Source organism: Scyliorhinus torazame, chromosome 8 (assembly GCF_047496885.1).
Source record: "Scyliorhinus torazame isolate Kashiwa2021f chromosome 8, sScyTor2.1, whole genome shotgun sequence".
NCBI classification, from domain to species: Eukaryota; Metazoa; Chordata; class Chondrichthyes; order Carcharhiniformes; family Scyliorhinidae; genus Scyliorhinus; species Scyliorhinus torazame.
In genome coordinates, this window is record NC_092714.1 from 155,326,649 (window position 1) to 155,345,130 (window position 18,482).

Genomic DNA, 18,482 nt, shown 5'->3' on the forward strand with positions numbered 1-18,482 from the left:
GAAGGATGTGGAGGCTTTAGAGAGGGTGCAGAAGAGATTTACCAGAATGTTACCTGGTATGGAGGGCATTAGCTATGAGGAGAGTGATGCACGATCAATAACTGCAAAGATGAGGTTAAAGCATAACTGAAGGCTTTAATAGACTAGAACTGTTCCCTAGCAGCTCAGGTACAGATTGAGGGCTGCTGGGACGGCACCAACTCTTATACCCCGCCTGTCAGGGCGGAGCTACATACTATACAGCCAATGGTAAACCCCCAGGTTTAACCAATGGACTTCAGCCTCTCAGGTGCTGCAATACCTGATACTACCACATTCACCCCCTGTTAAAAAAGAGTCCGGCGGGGGTGGTGGCCAGCGGCTACACTGTATTCAACATGGTATGATCAGATATGGAGGTACCGTGATACCTCCTTACAGTGTTTAGAGGATATTTACAGTCATGGCAGATATATAGAGTCAGTGTTTATTATTTACAGTTACAGATTGGTTAAGATGAAGCAATCGGTCGGTCGGGTGCCCTGGTCGTCCTCTGGGATTGTCTGAGCCTCGGTGGTGATTCCGGTGGGGGTCCAGGTGTCTGCGACTCCGGGAGCGTGTCTTCGGCCTACATAGCCTACATAGCAGCTTCGTCACCCCTAGACGGCGCTGGTGGGGAAAACGGCTGACCTGGGAGGGGGACGCCTGTAGGGGGCGTCGGTGGGTGGGAGGGCCCAGGCAAGAGCGGCCGGAGGATTGACCCTCCTGTGAGGTGCTGCGGAGGGGGGGGGGGGGTGAGGGTGGTGGTTGGGTTGCGCGTGGGGTTCCGGCGGGCGCCAAGTCCCGTAGGGAGACCGTATCTTGTTGGCCGTCAGGGATCGCCACATAGGCGTACTGTGGGTTAGCGTGCAGCAGATGGACCCTCTCGACCAACGAGTCCGACTTGTGTTTTCGGAGTAGGATGGGTCCGGGTGTCGCTAGCCAGGTCGGGAGCGCGGTCCCGGAGGAGGACTTCCTGGGGAAGGCAAGGAGACGTTCATGAGGTGTCTGATTGGTGGTCGTACAGAGCAATGACCGGATCGAGTGGATGGCCCCCTGGAGGACTTCTTGCCAGCGGGAGACTGGGAAGTACCTGGACCGTAGGGCCAGTAGGACGGTCTTCCAGACCATTCCGTTCTCCCTCTCTACCTGCCCGTTTTCCCGGGGGTTGTAACTGGTCGTCCTGCTTGAGGCGATGCCCTTGCTGAGCAGGAATTAACGCAGTTCGTCGCTCATAAAGGAGGACCCCCAATCGCTGTGTATGTAAGTGGGGAAACCGAACAGTGCAAAGATACCATGGAGGGCCTTGATGACGGTGGTTGCGGTCATGTCTGGGCAGGGGATGGCAAAGGGGAACCGGGAGCACTCGTCAATCACGTTCAGGAAATACGTGTTGCGGTTGGTGGAGGTTTGAAGTCCATGCTGAGGCGTTCAAAGGGACGGGAAGCCTTTATCAGGTGCGCCCTCTCTGGCCGGTAGAAGTGCAGTTTGCATCCGGAATGGTGGATTTCGGAAGCATGGAGGGTACGGGAGAAGAAGGCCACAGGTCTGCCCGCTTGGTTGAGGGTGGCGGCCAGAGCTACGTCGGACGCATCGCTCTCAACCTGGAAGGGGAGGGACTCGTCGATGGTATGCATCGTGACCTTTGCAATGTCTGCTTTGATGCAGCTGAAGGCCTGGCGGGCCTCCATCGACTGGGGGCAGGTTGTGGACTGGATTAGGGGACGGACTTTGTCTGCGTAGTTAGGGACCCACTGGGCGTAGTAACTAAAAAACCCTAGGCAGCGCTTCAGGGCCATGGGGCAGTGAGGGAGGGGGAACTCCATGAGGGGGCGCATGTGTTCAGGGTCGGGGCCTATAACTCCATTTCGCACTACGTAGCCGAGAATGGCTAGACGGTCGGTGCTAAATACGCATTTATCCTTATTGTACGTTAAGTTAAGGATTTTAGCGGTCTGGAGAAATTTTCAGAGGTTGGTGTCGTGGTCCTGCTGGTCATGGCCGTAGATCGTGACGTTATCGAGATACAGAAACGTTGTGCGCAAGCCGTACCAGTCAATCATTCGGTCCATCTCGCGTTGGAAGACCGAGACCATGTTAGTGACACCGAAGGGAACCCTTAGAAAATGATAGAGCCGCTCATCTGCCTCGAAGGCAGTGTATTTGCGGTCGCTCGTGCGGAGGGGTAGCTGGTGGTAGGCGGACTTTAGATCCACCATGGAGAAGACTTTATAATGCGCAATCCTGTTTACCAGGTCGGATTGCGGGGGAGAGGGTTTGCGTCCAGCTGCGTAAACCTGTTGATGGTCTGACTGTAGTCAATGACCATCCTATGTTTCTCCCCGGTCTTTACCACCACTACTTGGGCTCTCCAGGGACTGTTGCTAGCTTCAATGACCTCTTCCCTCAGTAGCCTTTGGACCTCCGACCTAATGAAGGTCTGGTCCTGGGCACTGTACCGTCTGCACCTGGTGGCGACGGGTTTGCAATCTGGGAGGTTGGCAAACAGGGAGGGCGGGTCGACCTTAAGGGTCGCGAGGCCGCAGACAGTAAGAAGGCGTATAGGGCCGCCGAATTTGAAGGTCAGACTTTGCAAGTTACATTGGAAGTCCAACCCCAGGAGTGTAGCTGCGCAGAGGTGCGTAAGGACATAAAGGCGGAAATTGTTGAATTTCCTTCCTTGGACTATGAGGTTTGCTAGGCAGAACCCCTTTATCTCCACTGAGTGTGAACCGGAGGCCAGGGAGATTCTTTGATTTACAGGGTGGGTAAAAAGTGAACAGCGCCTTACCATGTCGGGGTGTATAAAGCTTACCGTGCTCCCAGAGTCGATCAGGCAGGACGTCTCGTGGCCGCTGCTGAAGACTGTCGTCGTTGCTGTTGAAAGTGTTCGAGGTCGGTTTTGGTCCAGAGTCACCGAGGCCAGACGCAGGAGTTGTGAATTTTGATCGGGCAGTGTGTAGTCGGCCAGGCTGGGGTCCTGGGGCCCCATCCAAGATGGCGTCTCCCATGGGTCGCACATGGTGGTCGGGGATGAACAAAATGGCGGCGCCCATCCGTCCAGTGTGGTGTCCGGGGAACAAGATGGCGGCGCCCGTGGGCCGCACGTGGCCCTAGGATACGGGGGTGGCGGTGATTGCTGGCCGCCTGGGGCCCGTGGAGAAGTTTGCTGTGGCAGTCCGGAGTCGTCGCTGGAGACCGTGGCCACCGCTCGTGCCTGGCAGACCCCCACAAAATGGTCCTTTTTGCCGAACCCTTTGCAGATGGAGGTGCGGGCCAGGCAGCACTGCCCGCAGAAGACACAGCGGGGCCCCGCGGAGTTGGCAGGCCGCCTTACAGCGCAGGCCTGCGGGGACACGGGGAAAGTCTATGGGGCTGCTGCTGCGGGATTCCACGCTGCCCAGGGGGCCGCCGCGCCGTCGGGCACATAGGATTGTGCGTTCCTGGAGGCAACGTCCATGGACCCTGCCAGGGCCCATGCCTCTCTAAGTCCCAGGGTGTCTTTCTCTAAAAGACACTGGCGGATCTCTGAGGCGCTCATACCTGCTACGAAGGCATCCCGGACTAGGAGTTCCGTGTGCTCGCTCGCCGAAACCTGCGGGCAGCCACAGCTTCTGCCCAGCACCAGTAGCGCGCGGTAGAACTCCTCCAACAATTCCCCGGGGCTTTGTCGTCTCGTTGCAAGCAGGTGATGTGCGTAGACCTGATTTACCAAGCGGATATAATGTCTTTTTTAAAGTTTGATTGCTGCATCAAAGTCTTCCGCCTCCTCGATGAGGGTGTAGATCCCAGGGCTTACCCTTGAGTGCAGGAGATGCAGTTTCTGCTCCGCCGAGGGTGTGCCTCCAGCCGTCTCAAGATAACCTTTGAAACACGCCAGCCAGTGCTTGAAAATCGCCTCTGAGTTCGCCACGTCGGGACTGAGTTGCAGACACTCTGGCTTGATTCGGAGATCCATCCTTTCGATTTAGGTTGTAGTCTATTAAATTGAGGCACGATCAATAACTGCAAAGACGAGGTTAAAGCATAACTGAAGGCTTTAATAGACTAGAACTGCTCCCCAGCAGCTCAGGTACAGAATGAGGGCTGCTGGGACGGCACTGACTCTTATACCCCGCCTATCAGGGCGGAGCTACATACTATACAGCCAATGGTAAACCCCCAGCTTTAACCAATGGACTTCAGCCTCTCGGGTGCTGCAATACCTGATAATACCACAGAGAGGTTGAATAAACTTGGTTTGTTCTCACTGGAACGAAGGAGGTTGAGGGGCGACCTGATAGAGGGCTACAAAATTATGAGGGGCATAGACAGAGTAGATAGTCAGAGGCTTTTCCCCGGGGTAGAGGAGTCAATTACTAGGGGGCATAGGTTTAAGGTGAGAGGGGCAAGGTTTAGAGTAGATGTACGAGGCAAGTTTTTTACACAGAGGGTAGTGGGTGCCTGGAACTCGCTACAGAAGGAGATGGTGGAAGCAAGGACGAAAGTGACGTTTAAGGGGCATCTTGACAAGTACCTGAATAGGATGGGAATAGAGGGATATGGACCCCGAAGTGTAGAAGATTTTAGTTTAGACGAGCAGCATGGTGGGCGCAGGCTTGGAGGGCCGAAGGGCCTGTTCCTGTGCTGTACTTTTCTTTGTTCTTTGTTGTTCTTGGATGGAGTCGAGCTCATGTAGGGGGTCAGGGCTAAGGGCATTGGTAGCATCTTCTCTACCTTTTTGTCTGGGGAAGTACTCAGGGAATCTGGTGGTGGCGTCCACACTGAAGATATAGAGACAATCTAGGCAGCAATTCAAATTGGGGGCGGTATCAAAGTTGGTGCTGGTTTGTGCGAACCACATGTTGCAGCCGGCGAGCTTGGATGCCAGGTTTAGGGGATGGGAAGGTAGCTGGGATGAAGGATTTGTTTTCGGTAGGCCGATTTGCGAGCTTTGAGGAGTTTGAGGAGAAATTTGGGCTACACAGACAGATGCATTAGATACTTACAGTAGCGTGACTTCGAGAAGCAGATCTTTCTGACGTTCTTGGTGGTGTCCCCTTCCTCGTTGCTGAAGAGGGTTTTGTCACTGGCAAGGATGGAGGAGGGGAGTACCTCAGGGGTTTATGGGAAGTTTATAGCAGAGGAGGCAGTATCCTTGGAAGTGGTGAAGACCAAGTGGGGCCTGAGCTGGAGGAGGGGGCGTGGTGTGAGATTCTGCGTAGGGTGAACGCAACGTCGTCATGTGCGAGGTTAGGGCTAATGCAGTTAAAGGTAGTGCATAGGGCCATTTGACCAAATTCAGGATAAGCAGGCTATTTGCAGGAGTGGAGGATTAGAGTGAGCATTGCGGGAGGGGTCCGGCTAACCATGTACACATGTTCTGGTCATGTCCTAAACTCATGGGGTCCTGAGTCTCTTTTGGCACCATGTCGGTGATCCAACAATTGAACTTAAGCCTTGTCCCCTCATGGCCATATTCGGGGTATCGGGCCTGCCAGAGCTGCAGACTAGGGTGGGGACTGATGTTCTGGCTTTCGCCTTGCTGATTGCCCTTGGCGGATGCTGATGGGTTGGAGGTCAGCTTCTTCACTCAGCTTGTTGGTATGGCTGGGGGATCTTCTGAAATTTTTGTAGCTCGAGAAAGTTAAGTACACAGTGAGGGAGGCAATTGAGGGGTTCTACTGAAGATGGCAGCCGTTTATTCTGTACTTTAAAGAACTGGGGCGAAATTCTCCCGAAACGGCGCTATGTCCGCCGACTGGAGTGATCCCAAGCCTATTTTTGAACTATCGATGTGTGATGAATGATAACTGTATAACTGTACCTTTAATGTGATGATCCCTTTAAGACCGGGTTTGGAACCCTGGGGGACTCCGCCTCCGGCTACGCCCCCCAAGGAACTGTATATAAGGTAATGTTCAGTGGGCAACGTGCAGTGAGCTCACTTCTCGGCAGCTGTCTGTTTCTCTACTAATTAAAGCCTTTGAATTATCAATCTTCTCTCTCGAGTCGTAATTGAGGGTATCTCAATTTAATTGGCAGAATACTTTGAGATGGACAGCGGTCTAAAGCCGGAGAAGTTCAATCTGGACGCTCGGTTGCCGGAGGCCACTGACATTTTTAAATACTGGCTCTGGTGTTTTGAGGCCTATCTGAATTCCTCAGAGACTGCAGTAGATGGACCTCGCAAGCTGAGCTTACTACATGCTCGGGTGGGCCACAGACTCCCCTCCGTGATCGAGAAGGCTACGACGTACGAAACAGCGGTCAAAATCCTACAGAAGCACTTCGTTAAGCCGATAAACGAGGTACACGCCTGACATTTACTCTCGACCTGCCGCCAGCGTTCCGGGGAAACATTGGACGAATACTTGGAGAGACTCACCGCGCTCGCCAGGAACTGCGATCATAAAGAGATGACGGCAGAAGTCCATATGAACTTACATATTCGTGATGCGTTCGTGTCCGGTATCCGATCCACTTACATCAGGCAGTGGCTCCTAGAAGATGGGGCAAAGGATTCCAAGGCACGGTAACGCTCGCCTCTTCTCTGGAAGCAGCCCACCATAATCTCCGCGGACCTTGCAAACCCCTCTCGATTCCCTCCAGACTCGGCCACACTATAGGCCTGCGTGGCGCGGCGACCCGCTCACATCAAGGGCACACCATGCTATTTCTGTGGGCAAGGCCAACACCTACGCCTGCGTTGCCCAGCCCGCTCCGCTATCTGCAACGACTGCGGAAAGAAGAGGCACTTCGCAAAGGTCTGCCTGGCTGGGCCCAAAGGCCAGAAACAAAAGTCTCATCGGGCCCAGAAATCGAACTCCCGGGCCCACAGGCCCCGCAACGCGGCTGCGGGCCGGCCGGACACGCCCACTTCTGACGAGTCATCGGCCTCGTGCGAGTCATGGGGACGGCCATCTTGGTGGCGGCCATCTTCGAAATCCGACACGTGCGACCGACGGCGGTGGCCATTTTGTGACTCCTGGTGGCCATTTTGTGAGTCCGACTCAACCGAGGACTCTGACTACCTGCAACTGGGAGCGATTACTCTCGATCAATCACGGCCGAAGCACCTGCGGAACTCAATGATGCAGGTCCAAATCAACGGTCGTGACACCCCCTGCCTATTTGACTCCGGGAGCACGGAGAGCTTTGTTCACCCATACACGGTAAGACGTTGCTCCTTGCGCACCTATCCCGCCTCCCAAACTATCGCCCTCGCACCTGGGTCTCATTCGGTCCAAATCTCAGGGTATTGTGTCGCGAACCTCGCTATTCAAGGCGCCGAATATGCCCGTTTTAAACTTTATATCCTCCCTCACCTCTGTGCCCCCCTGCTGCTCGGTCTGGACTTTCAGTGCAGCCACTGAAGCCTGACACTGAAGTTCGGCGGACCCCTGCCCCCATTCACTGTATGTAGCCTGGCAACACTCAATGTTGCACCACCCCCCCCCTTCGCGAACCTCACTATCGACTGTAAGCCCGTCGCCACCAGGAGTCGGCGGTACAGTGCCCAAGACATGACTTTCATCAAGTCAGAGGTTCAGCGACTACTAAAAGAAGGGGTCATAGAGGCTAGCAACAGCCCTTGGAGAGCACAAGTATTGGTAGTCCGGTCTGGGGAAAAGCAACGAATGGTGGTGGACTATAGTCAGACCATAAACCGTTTTACGCAACTCGATGCATACCCCCTTCCCCGTATAGCAAAAATGGTGAACCATATCGGCCAATATCGGGTATTCTCCACGGTTGATCTAAAATTCGCCTATCATCAGCTCCCTATCCGCCGGAGGACTGCCCCTACACGGCCTTCGAAGCAGCCGGTCGGCTTTTTCACTTCCTCAGGGTCCCTTTTGGCGTCACAAACAGAGTCTCCGTTTTTCAAAGGGCGATGGACCAAATGGTGGACCAGTACGGCTTGCGGGCTACATACCCGTACTTGGACAACGTCACCAGCTGCGGCCATGACCAGCAGGACCACGACGCAAACCTGAGGAAGTTCCTCCAGACCGCCCGGGCCCTCAATCTGACATACAACAAAGAGAAATGCGTGTTCCACACAACCCGTCTAGCCATCCTCAGCTACGTCGTGGAAAACGGGGTCCTAGGCCCAGACCCCGACCGCATGCGCCCCCTTAAGGAACTTCCCCTCCCCTGTAGCCTCAAGGCACTCAACGGTGCTTGGGGCTCTTTTCCTATTACGCCCAGTGGGTCCCCAGATATGCGGACAAAGCCCGACCACTCATTAAAACCATGTTTTTTCCCCTGACGGTTGAGGCTCAGTCGGCCTTCAGTCGTATCAAGGCCGATATCATCAAGGCCGCCATGCACGCGGTGGACGAAACCATCCCCTTCCAAGTAGAAAACGACGCATCAGACGTCGCCCTGGCTGCTACCCTCAACCAGGCGGGCAGACCAGTAGCGTTTTTCCCCCGAACCCTCACCGCCTCGGAAATCCGGCACTCTGCAGTTGAGAAGGAGGCACAAGCCATAGTGGAGGCCGTGCGGCACTGAAGGCACTACCTAGCTGGTAGGAGGTTCGCCCTCGTCACTGACCAACTGTCGGTCGCCTTTATGTTTGATAACGCACAACGGGGCAAAATAAAGAATGATAAAATTCTGAGGTGGAGGATAGAACTCTCCGCCTATATCGTCCGGGGAAGCTCAACGAGTCCCCAGATGCCCTGTCCCGCGGCACGTGCGCCAACACGCAGAAAGACCGCCTGAGGGCCATCCATGATGACCTCTGTCACCCGGCTTGCTCATTTCATCAAGTCCCGAAACCTGCCTTACTCCACCGAGGAGGTCAAGGCCATGACCAAGGCTTGCCAGATCTGTGCGGAATGCAAACCGCACTTCTATCGACCAGACAAGGCTCGCCTGGTAAAGGCCTCTGGGCCCTTTGAGCGACTAAGCGTGGACTTCAAAGGTCCCGTCCACCAACCGCAACGTTTATTTCCTCACTGTCATCGATGAATTCTCCCAACTCCCATTCGCTGTCCCTTGCCCCGATATGACCTCGGCCTCGGTAATCAAGGCACTGCACAGCATCTTCACCCTGTGTGGTTTCTCCGCTTATATCCACAGCGACCGGGGTACATTGTTCATGAGCGATGAGCTGCGTCGATATCTGCTCAACAAGGGCATCGCTTCGAGCAGAACGACCAGCTATAACCCGCGGGGAAACGGGCAGGTGGAGAGGGAGAACGCGACAGTTTGGAAGGATGTCCTTATCGCCCTGCGGTCAAGAACTGCCCACTGACAGGAGGTCCTACCCGATGTCGTACACTCCATTAGGTCGCTCCTCTGTACGGCCACGAACGAGACCCCTCACAACCGCTTGTTTGTCTTCCCCAGGAAGTCCACCTCTGGGGTCTCGCTTCCACGTTGGCTGACGACTCCGGGACCAGTTCTACTCCAGAGGCATGTGAGGAGCCATAAGACAGACCCACTAGTCGAGAGGGTCCAACTGCTACATGCAAACCCTCAATATGCCTATGTCAAGCACCTCGACGGCAGGCAAGATACCGTTTCCTGCGAGACTGAGTGCTGAATTTGGTGCATTTGAGTGCTATAGTGAGAGTTTGGTGACTGAGGGAGTATAGGGGTTCATTTTTACCAAAAGTCTAGTCTTTCTTTTATTTAGTTAATTAACTTAAAAGTTGCTGTTTGGTTTAGAAGAAGGTGAATTTTCAATCAGCTTTAAACAAAGGTTCTACTTGTTGGTACTTGCAGCTGGAGCTTGTTAATTAGTTAATTGAATTCGGTCAGTTTTCAGAGGCTAGATTCACAGTATAAAAGTGATCCACCTACAGTGCAGACTTTGTTTGCACTGAGTGCTGAATTTGGTGCATTTGAGTGCTATAGTGAGAGTTTGGTGACTGAGGGAGTGCTGAATTTGGTGCATTTGAGTGCTATAATGAGAGTTTGGTGACTGAGGGAGTTAGGTGAGGAGGGAGTAAGGTGCTCCTTTCATTTTGTTTCCTACATTTCTGCAAAGAGCGAGAAGGGAGCCGGGAGTTTATAGAGAGTGCAGCTGACTGGGAGCAGAGTCGGAGGGCGGAGGTCCAGTTGGTCCACAGGGCAGCTATATTCTGTCAGGTAAGAGGGGATGGAGGCTAGGCCAGTTGCATGCTCCTCCTGTAGGATGTGGGTGGTGAGGGATACCACCGGTGTCCCCGCTGACTATACCTGCGGGAAGTGCACCCAACTCCAGCTGCTCAAAGACCGTGTTAGGGAACTGGAGCTGAAGCTGGATGAACTTCGGATCATCTGGGAGGCAGAGGGGTGATAGAGAAGAGTTACAGGGAGGTAACCACACCCAAGGTACAGGACAAGAGTAGCTGGGTTACAGTCAGGGGAAAGAAAACAAACAGGCAGACAGTGCAGGGATCCATCGTGGTCGTTCCCCTTCAAAACAAGTATACCGTTTTGGGTGCTGTTGGGATGGATGACCTACCGGGAGAAGGCCCTAGCGGCCAGGTCTCTGGCACTGAGTCTGGCTCTGGGGCTCAGAAGGGAAGGGGGGAGAATAGAAAAGCAATAGTAGTAGGAGATTCAATGGTTAGGGAAATAGATAGGAGATTCTGTGGTCGCGAGCGAGACTCCGGAAGATATGTTGCCTCCCGGGTGCCAGGGCCAGGGATGTCTCGGATCGTGTCTTCAGGATCCTTAAGGGGGAGGGGGAGCAGCCAGAAGTCGTGGTGCACATTGGTACCAACGACGTAGGTAGGAAAAGGGGTGTGGAGGTAATAAACAAGTTTAGGGAGTTAGGCTGGAAGTTAAAAGCCAGGACAGAGTTGTCATCTCTGGTTTGTTGCCGGTGCCACGTGATATAGCGAGGCTAGGAATAGGGAGAGAGTGCAGCTGAACACGTGGCTGCAGGAATGGTGTAGGAGGGAAGGCTTCAGGTATTTGGATAATTGGAGCGCATTCTGGGGAAGGTGGGACCTGTACAAGCAGGACGGGTTGCATCTGAACCAGAGGGGCACCAATATCCTGGAGGGGAGGTTTTCTAGTACCCATCGGGAGGGTTTAAACTAATTTGGCAGGGGAATGGGAACCGGATTTGTAGTCCAGCAACTAAGGTAGCCGATATTCAGGACACCAAAGCGTGTAGTGAGGCAGTGGGGAAGGGAACACTGACAAAGGAGAGTACTTGCAGGCACGGAGATGTGTTGAAGTGTGTATACTTCAACGCAAGAAGCATCAGGAATAAGGTGGGTGAATTTAAGGCATGGATCGGTACTTGGGACTACGATGTGGTGGCCATCACGGAAACTTGGATAGAAGAGGGGCAGAAATGGTTGTTGGAGGTCCCTGGTTATAGATGTTTCAATAAGATTAGGGAGGGTGGTAAAAGAGGTGGGGGTTGGCATTGTTAATTAGAGATAGTATAACAGCTGCAGAAAGGCAGTTCGAGGAGTATCAGCCTACTGAGGTAGTATGGGTTGAAGTCAGAAATAGGAAAGGAGCAGTCACCTTGTTAGGCGTTTTCTATAGGCCCCCCAATAGTAGCAGAGATGTGGAGGAACAGATTGGTAAACAGATTTTGGAAAGGTGCAGAAGTCACAAGGTAGTAGTCATGGGTGACTTTAACTTCCCAAACATTGAGTGGAAACTCTTTAGATCAAATAGTTTGGATGGGGTGGTGTTTGTGCAGTGTGTCCAGGAAGCTTTTCTAACACAGTATGTAGATTGTCCGACCAGAGGAGGGGCAATATTGGATTTAGTACTTGGTAATGAACCAGGGCAAGTGATAGATTTGTTAGTGGGGGAGCATTTTGGAGATAGTGACCACAATTCTGTGACTTTCACTTTAGTAATGGAGAGGGATAGGTGCGTGCAACACGGCAAGGTTTACAATTGGGGGAAGGGTAAATACGATGTTGTCAGACAAGAATTGAAGTGCATAAGTTGGGAACATAGGCTGTCAGGAAGGACACAAGTGAAATGTGGAACTTGTTCAAGGAACAGGTACTACGTGTCCTTGATATGTATGTCCCTGTCAGGCAGGGAGGAGATGGTCGAGTGAGGGAACCATGGTTGACAAGAGAGGTTGAATGTCTTGTTAAGAGGAAAAAGGAGACTTATGTAAGGCTGAGGAAACAAGATTCAGACAGGGCCCTGGAGGGATACAAGATAGCCAGGAGGGAACTGAAGAAAGGGATTAGGAGAGCTAAGAGAGGGCATGAACAATCTTTGGCGGGAAGGAAAACCCCAAGGCCTTTTACACATATGTGAGAAATATGAGAATGACTAGAGCGAGGGTAGGTCCGATCAAGGACAATAGCGGGAGATTGTGTATGGAGTCTGAAGAGATAGGAGAGGTCTTGAAGGAGTACTTTTCTTTTGTATTGTTGGCGAGGACAGTGTGAAACAGACTGGTAAGCTTGAGGAAATATTTGTTAGGAAGGAAGATGTGTTGGGCATTTTGAAAAACTTGAGGATAGACAAGTCCCCCGGGCCTGACGGGATATATCCAAGGATTCTATGGGAAGTAATAGATTAAATTGCAGAGCCATTGGTAATGATCTTTTCGTCCTCGCTGTCAACAGGGGTGGTACCAGGGGATTGGAGAGTGGCGAATGTCGTGCCCCTGTTCAAAAAAGGGACTAGGGATAACCAGGATGTTGCCTGGAATGGAGAGTAGGAATTGAGAGGAAAGGTTGAGGGTGCTAGGCCTTTTCTCATTAGAACGGAGAAGGATGAGGGGCGACTTGATAGAGGTTTATAAGATGATCAGGGGAATAGATAGAGTAGACAGTCAGAGACTTTTTCCCCGGGTGGAACAAACCATTACAAGGGGACATAAATTTAAGGTGAGTGGTGGAAGATATAGGGGGGATGTCAGAGGTAGGTTCTTTACCCAGAGAGTAGTTGGGGCATGGAATGCACTGCCTGTGGATGTAGTTGAGTCGGATACATTAGGGACCTTCAAGCAGCTATTGGATAGGTACATGGATTACGGTAAAATGATATAGTGTAGATTTATTTGTTCTTAAGGGCAGCACGGTAGCATTGTGGATAGCAAAATTGCTTCACAGCTCCAGGGTCGCAGGTTCGATTCCGGCTTGGGTCACTGTCTGTGCGGAGTCTGCACGTCCTCCCCGTGTGTGCGTGGGTTTCCTCCGGGTGCTCCGGTTTCCTCCCACAGTCCAAAGATGTGCAGGTTAGGTAGATTGGCCGTGATAAATTGCCCATAGTGTCCAAAATTGCCCTTAGTGTTGGGTGGGGTTGCTGGGTTGTGGGGATAGGGTGGAGGTGTTGACCTTGGGTAGGGTGCTCTCTCCAGGAGCCGGTGCGGACTCAATGGGCCGAATGGCCTCCTTCTGCACTGTAAATTCTATGATAATCTATGAAAACCCTGGGAATTACAGGCCAGTTAGTCTTACTTCAGTGGTAGGCAAAGTAATGGAAAGGGTACTGAAGGATAGGATTTCTGAGCATCTGGGAAGACACTGCTTGATTAGGGATAGTCAGCACGGATTTGTGAGGGGTAGGTCTTGCCTTACAAGTCTTATTGAATTCTCTGAGGAGGTGACCAAGCATGAGGATTCAGGTAAAGCAGTGGATGTAGTGTACATGGATTTTACTAAGGCATTTGATAAGGTTCCCCATGGTAGGCTTCTGCAGAAAGTAAGGAGGCATGGGATAGTGGGAAATTTGGCCAGTTGGATAACGAACTGGCTAACCGATAGAAGTCAGAGAGTGTGGTGGATGGCAAATATTCAGCCTGGATCCCAGTTACCAGTGGCGTACCGCAGGGATCAGTTCTGGGTCCTCTGCTGTTTGTGATTTTCATTAATGACTTGGATGAGGGAGTTGATGGGTGGGTCAGTAAATTTGCAGACGATACGAAGATTGGTGGAGTTGTGGATAGTGAGGAGGGCTGTTGTCGGCTGCAAAGAGACATAGATAGGATGCAGAGCTGGGCTGAGAAGTGGCAGATGGAGTTTAACCCTGAAAAGTGTGAAGTTGTCCATTTTGGAAGGACAAATATGAATGCGGAATACAGGGTTAACGGTAGAGTTCTTGGCAATGTGGAGGAGCAGAGAGATCTTGGGGTCTATGTTCATACATCTTTGAAAGTTGCCAATCAAGTGGCTAGAGCTGTTGAGAAGGCCTATGGTGTGCTAGCGTTCATTAACAGAGGGATTGAATTTAAGAGCCGTGAGGTGATGATGCAGCTGTACAAAACTTTGGTAAGGCCACATTTGGAGTACTGTGTACAGTTCTGGTCGCCTCATTTTAGGAAGGATGTGGAAGCTTTGGAAAAGGTGCAAAGGAGATTTACCAGGATGTTGCCTGGAATGGAGAGTAGGTCTTACGAGGAAAGGTTGAGGGTGCTAGGCCTTTTCTCATTAGAACGGAGAAGGATGAGGGGCGACTTGATAGAGGTTTATAAGATGATCAGGGGAATAGATATAGTAGACAGTCAGAGACTTTTCCCCCGGGTGGAACAAACCATTACAAGAGGACATACATTTAAGGTGAATGGTGGAAGATATAGGGGGGATGTCAGAGGTAGTTTCTTTACCCAGAGAGTAGTGGGGGCATGGAATGCACTGTCTGTGGAAGTAGATAAATTGCCCTTAGTGTCCAAAAGTGCCCTTAGTGTTGGGTGGAGGTGTTGACCTTGGGTAGAGTGCTCTTTCCAAGAGCCGGTGCAGACTCAATGGGCCAAATGGCCTCCTTCTGCACTGTAAATTCTATGATAATCTATGATTAATCTAGGACAAAGGTTCGGCACAACATCGTGGGCCGAAGGGCCTGTTCTGTGCTGTATTTTTCTATGTTCTATGTTCTATGAGACCTGGCACCCGCTGGCTCTCCCCCTTCTACCGATGCTACCCTCCCCGCACCGGCAGCCGACTCCGACAGTGCCCCCCCCATAGCGCCCCCTTCCCCCCAGCCAGCGCTGGCACCAATCACCCTAGTCACCCCGGATACCCCCTCTGCTCCAACACGGGCAAAGGCTCAGACAACCATGCTCCCGGATATACCCCCACCGAGGACGACCTTATCCGCTGCACCACTGCTGGAGCTGAGAAGGTCAACACGAACAATCAGACCACCCAAAAGACTGAACATGTAATTCCACTTCACCCCTGACGGACAATGCGTTTTTTTAAAACAGGGGGTGAATGTGATGAATGATAACTGTATAACTGTACCTTTAATGTGATGATCCCCTTAAGGCCAGGTTTGGAACCCTGGGGGACTCCGCCTCTGGCTCCGCCCCCCCAGGGAACTGTATATAAGGTAATGTTCAGTGGGCAGCGTGCAGTGAGCACACTTCTTGGCAGCTGTCTAGTTCTCTGCTAATTAAAGCCTTTGAATTATCAATCTTCTTTCTCGAGTCGTAATTGAGGGTATCTCACGATGTGTATGTGTCTCTAAGCTGGTGACCACTGCGAGGGCTCTACAGATGTGAAAGTCTCCTCTGCCTCCTCTGGGATGGCCTGAGATCTGGGGTTTTCATCTGTGGAGGAGGTTCAATAAGGAGAGGGGAATCCATACCAAGTAAAATAAAGGTTGTTGATTTATTTACAATAACGGTAGATCCCTACCGAATCCCTCTCTGGTCAGCGCCTTACTGTCTGACCTTTGACACAATGCTAAATGGAGTTAACCCGCTCCTCAGTGGGGGAACTCGTACTCTGCAAGGACCACGGGGAATAGATTCATTCCCACCCCGTAAATCCCGTGCGGGATGTTACAGGAGGCTGTACACCCTGTCTTCATGTTGGTATCTGAGATGGAGGAAAGAGAGAATGAGTGACTGCCTAGACAGGTTCAGACCTTATACACATCAGGCACACTCTGTCCACATTATACACATCAGGCACACTCTGTCCACATTATACACATCAGGCACGCTCTGTCCACATTATACACATCAGGCACACTCTGTCCACATTATACACATCAGGCACACTCTGTCCACATTATACACATCAGGCACGCTCTGTCCACATTATACACATCAGGCACACTCTTGTCCACAGTTGTCTCGACTTCCTCATTGGATTGGTGGGAGTGGCCTAACACACAATTGGCACAACGGCAGTCACTGTCTCCCCAGGCACGGTCTCGGTCCCCTCAGGCATGGTCTCTGTCTCCCAGGCATGGGCTCTGTCTCCCCAGGCGCTCTCTCTGTCTCCCCAGGCATGGTCTGATGTGACCATCAATTCACACGAGACGGATAGTTGAAGTGAACAGTGGTTTTAATCAGCTAGAACTGTGCCTGCCTGCGACTGCCCTGTACTGAGTGCCGCCTACAGGCTGCAGATCTATATACCTCCCCTGAGGGGAAGAAGCCATAGGCAGAGCCCACAAGGGCACCAACATAATACAATGTAATGTAATACAATGGTGGGCCATAGGCGGAGCCCACAAAGGCATCAACATAATACAATGTAATGTAATACAATGGTGAATGGTAGCAGTAATACATTCACCACATTCACCCCCTGTTAAAAATTGAAGTCCAGCGGGGGTGAAGTGGGCTCAGAGGTTGAGTCTGTCCGGCGCCTAGATTGTTCGCTGCAATCGCCTGAGCTCTGGTTTCACTGCAGGCACCGGTGTTGAACTCGTCACTGCGGGCGCGGGTGTTGAACTTGTCACTGCGGGCACGGGTGTTGAACTCGTCGCTGCGGGCACGGGTGTTGAACTCGTCGCTGCGGGCACGGGTGTTGAACTCGTCACTGCGGGCATGGGTGTTGAACTCGTCACTGCGGGCACGGGTGTTGAACTCGTCGCTGCGGGCACGGGTGTTGAACTCATCGCTGCGGGCACTGGTGTTGACACTGGGAGCGTGTTTTCTGGAGCTTCATCCCTGTAAGTCGGCGATGGGGGGAGGGGGGTGTAGGCCATGTAGGGGCGGGGACGGTGTTCGGTGTAGGGTGGGGGGGGGTTAGGTGATGGTCGCAGGGGAACCGGCGGGTGCCATGTCCCGGAGGAAGACTGTGTCTTGTCGGCCGTTGTGGTGCGCCACGTAGGCATACTGGGGGTTGGCGTGAAGGAGCTGGACCCTCTCGACCAGGGGTCGGACTTATGGCTCCTCACGTGGTTTCGGAGGAGGACAGGCTCCGGTGTCGTCAGCCAGGACGGAAGCGAGACCCGGAGATGGATTTCCTGGGGATAACAAATAGGCGGTCATGAGGGGTCTCATTCGTGGCTGTGCAGAGGAGTGACCTAATGGAGTGGAGCGCGTTGGGGAGGACTTCCTGCCAGTGGGAAACTGGGAGACTCCTAGACCGTAGGGCCAGAAGGACGGCCTTTCATACTGTCGCGTTCTCCCTCTCCACCTGTCCATTTCCCCGGGGGTTGTAACTGGTAGTCCTGCTCGAGGCGATGCCCTTACCGAGCAGGTACTGATGCACTTCGTCGCTCATAAACGAGGAGCCCCGGTCACTGTGGACGGAAGTGGGGAAACCGAACAGGGTGAAGATGCTGTGCAGGGCCTTAATGACAGTGGCCGCGGTCATGTCGTGGCATGGGATGGCAAAGGGGAAACGGGAGTACTCGCCAACGACGTTAAGAAATTATGCGTTGCGGTCAATGGAGGGGAGGGGCCCATTGAAATCGGTGCTGAGGCACTCAAAGGGCCGGGATGCCTTCACCAGGTGGGCCTTATCTGGCTTACATTCCGCGCAGACTTGGCAGTCCCTGGTCATGGCCCTGGCTTCCTCGGTGGAGTAGGGCAGGTTGCGGGCCTTGATGAAGTGGAGAAGCCAGGTGACCCCCGGGTGACAGAGGTCATTGTGGATGGCCCGGAGTCGGTCATCTTGCGCGCTGGCGCATGTGCTGCGGGACAGGGCATCTGGGGGCTCATTGAGCTTCCCTGGACGATATATCGGAGGGGGTGGTGTCGGGTGGTGGGTCATGGGTGGGGATCCAGCTGGTGCCAGGTGCCAGAGGGAGACTGTGTCCTGGCGCCCGTCGGGGTACAGGCGTACTGCGGGTTCGCGTGCAGCATTTGTACCCTTTCGACTAACGGGTCCACCTTGTAGAGCCACACGTGTTTGCGGAGGAGGACGGGTCCAGGAGCTGCCAGCCACGTTGGGAGCGAAACCCCGGAGGTGGACTTCCTGGGGAAGGCAAGGAGACGTTCATGGGGGGTTTCATTAGTCACAGTGCAGAGGAGCGATCGGATGGAGTGGAGGGCGTCAGGGAGGACCTCCTGCTAGTGGGAGACCGGGAGATCTTTAGACCGCAGGGCCAGCAGGACGGACTTCCAGACCGTCCCGTTCTCCCTCTCCACCTGCCTGTTTCACCGGGGGTTGTAGCTGGTCGTCCTGCTCGAGGCAATGCCCTTGCTGAGCAGGTACTGGCGCAGCTCATCACTCATAAAGGAGGATCCCCAGTCGCTGTGGACGTAAGCGGGGAAACCGAACAGAGTGAAGATGCTATTGAGGGCTTTAATGACCATGGCAGACGTCATATCGGGGCATGGGATGGCAAAGGGGAAGCGG

The 18,482-nt window shown here is 53.0% G+C and overlaps 1 protein-coding gene across 4 annotated transcripts in view; it reads left to right on the forward strand.

Moving 5' to 3' along the window:
- ppef1 (protein phosphatase, EF-hand calcium binding domain 1) overlaps positions 1–18,482 on the forward strand; it is a 275,391-nt gene that overhangs the window by 1,523 nt on the left and 255,386 nt on the right. The gene's annotated exons all lie outside the window — the stretch shown is intronic.